Source organism: Mastomys coucha, unplaced genomic scaffold (assembly GCF_008632895.1).
Source record: "Mastomys coucha isolate ucsf_1 unplaced genomic scaffold, UCSF_Mcou_1 pScaffold11, whole genome shotgun sequence".
Taxonomy (NCBI): domain Eukaryota; kingdom Metazoa; phylum Chordata; class Mammalia; order Rodentia; family Muridae; genus Mastomys; species Mastomys coucha.
Window position 1 is genome coordinate 9,215,083 of NW_022196893.1, and position 6,427 is coordinate 9,221,509.

Below are 6,427 nucleotides of genomic sequence, written 5' to 3' on the forward strand. Positions count from 1 at the left end.
GGGCTGAGCACCGGACAGCAGGTGCCAGACTGAGGGGCCGCAGGTTAGGGGCGGAGGCCAGGCCGGGAGAGGGAGAGGCAGATCCTGTTACCGGGGAGATTTCAGCCACCCACGCTGGCCTTGGCTCCTGCGGGGACTTGGAAAAATGAGGGGAGCAGCAGAGAGAGGAAGCTGCCTGCCAGAGGCAGGACAGCCCCCGATCTCTGATACTTAGTTCCCGGTGAAGGAGGGGGCTTCTCAGCGGAATGAGGAGGAGAGGGCAGGGTGGGCTCCGAGATGTGGGCTCAGAGCCCACATATCCCTTGTGGAGGATTCTAGGAGCAACGGGACGGGTCCAGGAGACCGGAGATAGGGCCTGTGGTGCTGGGGTCCGTTGGATCTGGACAGAGGAGCAGAGAGATGGGATAGAAAGTATGTATTTAAGGCTTTGAGAGCTGAAAGTCAAAGGTATACACTGAGGAAACAAATTCTCATTCTTAACTGATACAATTTGAATAATAACAACTGCCTTTGAAGACAATTGTTCATAACACATCCACTGATGCGCTCCCTGAGAGGGGGAATATTTTGCTTCATTGGTGCTTGAAGGTGGTGGTCCACGGCATCAGATCCCACGGCATCAGATCCCACACAGGTGCCTACCTATGTAAGCCATTCTTTCTTGGCTGGTAAGTTGCACAGACTATGCAGTAAACCATCTGTGCCCGCTGCTGGTCTAAAGTAGGCAGGAGCTCTGAGCAGCCCTGAGGGTCCAAGGTGGGGCTTCTTGGTGCTGTGTTTCTCTGCTCACAGTCCTCCACAATGCTTCCCAGCCACCTGCTGCCCAGCAACCCTGGTGCCTCCCACCCACAGGTTCCCTTTGGCTCTCCAAGCTCTGAGCTCATCAATTTCATTCATTCCTTCATTCACTCATTCATTCACTTGTCCATTCATCCTCTGACACTATGGCCTCCAGCCTGTCCCAGGCTCTAGGGATAAAAGGGATGAGGTGTGCCCTGGGCAGACAATCCATACCATATCACTAAACACAGAGTCCAACCTTAGCTGGGACAAAAAGGAACTGGGTACAGAGATGGGGTTGGGGACCAAGAGGCTGGCTGAGGAACTGGCTTCTCATCAACCAAGGATCTAGGTAGGGCAATCACAACTAAGCCTTGGGGGACTTATAGTCATCTCTGGATCTGGTCCTCTCGAGCTTCTGAGAATGAAACAAAGGTCTGTGCCTTGATTTAGGTTTTCATGGTTCTTTCACTGCTGCACGAGGAGCAGGAGGCCAGGCAGGAGCCTCAGGGTCTTCGCACGGGCTTTACCTGCAACTGAAATACTGATTTTACACCATCCCCATGTAGGGGGACAAACGGTCATCTGGTTGACCCCAGGACGGGGAGCCTCACCCTCAGGTGGCCAAAGTCTGTCCTCACAGCTGTGACTTACTTCCTGGTGACTCATCTGAAGATGGGCATGAATATTTTCTGTATTGGACTGTTGGTTCCCCAAGGTCAAGCTCTAGACATGGTCCCCAAGGAGGTCCTGAGCTGGCACCAGCCTAGCACATAGTAGGCATTCATCCTGTTACAAATGAAAAAGAATGGAAGATGGATGCATGGATGAGTGGGTGCATAAAAAGGTGGATACATGGATGGATGGATGGATGGATGGATGGATGGATGGATGGATGGATGGTTGGGTGGATGGATGGATAGATGGACGACTGACAGATGGATGGTCAGACAAATGGACAGACAGATGGATGGACAGATGGATAGTAGACGGACAGATGGATCGATGGATAAATGGATGGATAGACAAATGGATAAATGAATGGATGGATGGATGGATGATGGATAGATGGGCAAATGGATGGATGGATGACTGATGACTGAACTCATGGAGTTCACGGATGGATGGATGGGTGGGTGATGGATGGATGGATGGATGGATGACTGACAGATGGATGGATGGTCAAACAAATGGATAGACAGATGGACAGATGGATAGATGGAAGATAGATGGGTAGATGGATAGTAGACAGACAGATGGATGGATAGATGGATGGGTGGATAGTAGACAGATGGATGGATAGATGGATGGATGTATGGATGGATGGATGGATAATGGATAAATGCGCAAATGGATGGATGGATGGATGATAGATGGCTGAACTCATGGAGTTCACAGATGGGTGGGTGGGTGGGTGATAGATGGATGAATAGGGAGTAGCAGAGGGACAAGAAGGGACACCTGGTTCCTGAGGGTACACTGGAAGTTAGAGAGAGAGTGGAAGGTGTGCTATGCAGCAGACTGGAACCAATCCCTTTCTAGGAGGCTTCTGCCAGCAAAAGTGACCCGGGGCTCCTGGTGAGCCCTTTCTCTGGTGAGCCAGGGCAGAGAGGAGAAAGTGTAGGTCCATGCCTAGAGTTCTGGGAGCAAGGGGTACTGAAGATCCAGAAGGACCCCACAGGGATGGCCCTGCCCAGGCAGTATGAAGTTCTAGAAGCCTGTGGCTCAATGTCCCAAGTCCCTGACCTCAGGCTGAATCCGGTCCTCAGGGCTGTCAGATCTGCTAGGGTCCTGCAGAAGCTACTTGGCTGGCTTTCCCATGTGATCTTAGCCTTGGCAAAACCATGATGGTGTCTCCACCCTCACACTAGAGGGCTCCCATGGTAGAGGCCAGCAATAGTGCCTCTACCATGAAACAAGTAGTTTTTCAGGAACCCAGATCCAACTGGAAGTCAGGAGCATCACCATTGGGCCAGGGAGGGATCTAGCTACTGAAACAAGCCTGTCTTCTAAAACATGAGATGACTTTCTGGTCAACTCTGGAACTTTCTCACTAATGTCCCATTAAGGATGACTTTGGGCTTGTCACCCCCTGCTGTTCCTTCTGGAGCCGAATCTCCGGTCTGCTTTGTACTGACTGTGTGACCTCAAATATGTGTCTGACCCTCTCTTAGCCTCATTGCCAGCTCCTACTATGATAGGGTTATGCAAATAACAGAATGAGCTACCCCACCTCCACCCCACACACACTGCAGCAACTCCTGTGACCCAGTGACATCTAACTTCTAAGCTCCTGCTTGTGAGGGAACCAAGGGCCATGGCTCTGTCACAGCCACAGGACGGTAAACACCCCCCCACCCCCCCCACCCCCCCACCCCCGCTTCTTGGAACGTCAGTGTTCTCCTTCAGCAGAGGCCACCACCTGGCTTCAGGGCACCTGACCACGGTTGACAGGAGACAGAGAAGAGGCTTGTGGGATGTTCCCTCCCCCTCCTCTCCAGTCAGTCACCTGGCTGACTATCCAGAGACCTCATCAGCCTTCACAGGGTTCTAAGAATGCCACCTCCTCTTCGGCTTTATCACACTGATTTTCTCTCTTTAACAAAAGATACTTGAAAATCAAGAAGGACACCATGACCTTCTTCCCTTCTTGATTTGAAAGCAGGGGCTGAAGGCCACGAGCCTCCCAGAACCAGGAGGATCATAACCCACCTGCTTACCAGGCAGGGCTGGGGAAGGTCAGGTCTGTAGAGCACGCTTTCTATTTAACCCTCTTCTTCCCACGCGACAGTTGCCGTACTCTCTACCCAGCCCATGGGGAAGTGAACATCCCCCCAGATCCCCATGGGGAAGTGATCAGGGAACTCTCCTGTGCTGTCCCCGTTGATACGAGTTACATGCCCTTCTCCCATTAATCTGCTCTGTGTCCATTTTATTCTTAGCCCGGCCAAAGACCCTTAGACAGCACAGTGAGATCAGCCTGCTCCGGAGGCACAGGGACTCGATTAAAATGCTGAGTCACAGCCTGACTACTTGAGACTCTCCCATGGCCACCTGTCACTCCTCTCCTCGACACTGCCACACTGCTTAATGTCAATCTCCCCCCACTGACAGATCGGTCCACTTAACCCCTCCTCCTGTTCTAGCACACCCTCCCCGAAGCCTGAACCCTTTGCCCAGGCTTCCCCCACACACACCCCTCTCCAAGCTTAGACATCACCTGTTCTGAGGCAGGCTTCCTCCCCTGGGCCTCCTTTTTTTGTCTGTAATGCAATTATTTTTCATTTCCGATTTGCTCTTGTGTTCTTCAAGCATTATTTGCAAACATGTTTCTGGAATCTTGTTGTGCTAGAAAAAGCTTTTAAACGAAGAAGACATAGCCATCCTCCAAGGGTCCTCTCCCTAGTTTGTCTCAGAGGCAGCACTGACCTTTAGTTATGTTTATGCACACACACACACCTTCCGAAGCATCCTTCTATTCTCTCGCTACCCCTCCTCCTACTCACAAACTTGGTGTTTTTGAGATAGACTCTCACTATGGGGCCCAGATTGACTCTGCACGGTTGATCCTCCTGCCTCAACCTTCCAAGGTTTGAGCTCCTAAGTGTGGGCCACCCCACACAACAGGCATTTTAAATTTTTACTAAACAACAACAAAAACAAACAAAAAAACCTTTTTGTTGATTCATGCAACCCAGTTCAGCTCATCTTCCCACCCCCTCATATCCACCCTTTGGCCTTGCAACCTCCCCACCCCAATAAAACACACACACACACACACACACACACACACAAAATAAAGCATAAAAAACATCTCGTTATGGAAGCTGCAGTGTGTCACAGTGTGTCCCACAGTACATCCTTCTGTCCACCCACGCATCTTCACTTGTGAATGTTCATAGCAGTGAGTCACTGGTTGGGTTCAAGGTCTCTGGCTTCTATGACAACATCAATATTGGCTCCTCACCTGACTTCTCCCAGTTTTCCTGTTGTTGCCGTGTGTTGTGGAGAGCCTGTAGCTCTGGATCATTAGGACTGGCCCTTTCACACACACATCAACAGTTCACAGATGATGTAGATTTTGGGGTGGTCCAAATCAGAGCTCTGGATCCTGGCCTGAGTGGTAGCTGAGCTGGTCTGCCCACCTGCTCTCCCTTATCTACACCACCAGGGGGAGCTCTCCAGTACTGCTCTGGCTAGGCCACCCCAATGTGGCCATCAGCAGGAGACAGGCCAGCTCTCCTGCTCTCATGCCCTCTGCCTGGCTTCCCTGCACCCACGCTTCCAGAGGCAGCTCCTCTGTGATACACAGTGGAGCTAGGGTGGGGGAAGCATAGAACTCTCTCAAATGCTGCAGCCCAAGAGGGGCTGGGCCAGCTCTCCTGCTCTCAGGTCCTGAGGCCAGCTTTCCTGACTGCAGAAGGTGGTAAGGAGAGTTCAGGGAGGACATCACCTCTGCACCTAGGCTACCTTCCTGCAGATGAATGGAGGGGTCAGCTCTCTCCCACACTCATGCCCTCGGGGCTAGCTCACCCTCATCCCTGTCACTAGGGCCAGCTTTACTGTGCCACACTGGAGAGATGCAAGGTTCACTCTCCTGAGTGTAAAACATTCACTTTATGGGTATGAGCTTTTGCCTGAATATATGTCTGTATACCACATGCATGACTAATGCCAGAGGAGACCAGAAGAGGGGAACAGATGTGTGTGTGTGTGTGTGTGTGTGTGTGTGTGTGTGAGTTGGAGGTTCTGACCCTAGGCTATTTGTGTCAGACATTTTGTTGCTACCACAAAAAAAAAAAAAAAAAAAAAAAAATTCTACACTGAAAGGTTGGAGCTGAGAAGTGAGACAATGTCGATAATTCTTGACTATGTGGTCCAGAAGGCTTCAGAGGTTGTTTGTGGGAGGAATTTGAAAAAACTTGGAGACTTGGGCAGATAGATCCCTAGATTGCTGTGAGCAGAGCTAGTTAGGGTGTTCTGGTTGAACCTCAGAAAACTAGGATGCAATGGGGATATTGTATGGAACCGTGAATAAGTAAAGCCTTAAAGCCTTCCCTCCCTATGTGGTTTTCATCACTGTGTTTTTTCACAACAATAGAAACACTAGCTAAGTCAAGCTGGTACCAGGAGTGGGGTATTGCTGTGACAGAACTGACCATGTTGTTTTGAATAGGATTGTGGAAGAGCTTCAGAACTTTGAACTGGAAAAGCCATTGAGTGTTGAGAGCTCAGTGAGCTGTTCTGTAGGAGCTTGGAAGATAAGCCTTTTGAGAGCAATGTAGATAATGGATACCAAGCTTATAAAGTTCAGAGGGAAGCAGACTCTACTGGGCTATATATGTGAATAATCTGCTCAGTTGGGGCTGAAGAATCAGCTGTGATTAAGAAGAGACAGCATCGGGGCTGGCAAGGTGGCTCAGTGGATAAGAGCACTGACTGCTCTTCCAAAAGTCCTGAGTTCGGATCCCAGCAACCACATGGTGGCTCACAACCACCCGTAATGAGATCTGATGCCCTCTTCTGGCGCATCTGAAGATAGCTACAGTGTATTAGGATGGAGCGAGCAGGGCGATCCCTGAGTTCAGTTCCCAGCAGCCACATGATGGCTCATGGCCATCTGTACAGCTACAGTGTACTCATACCC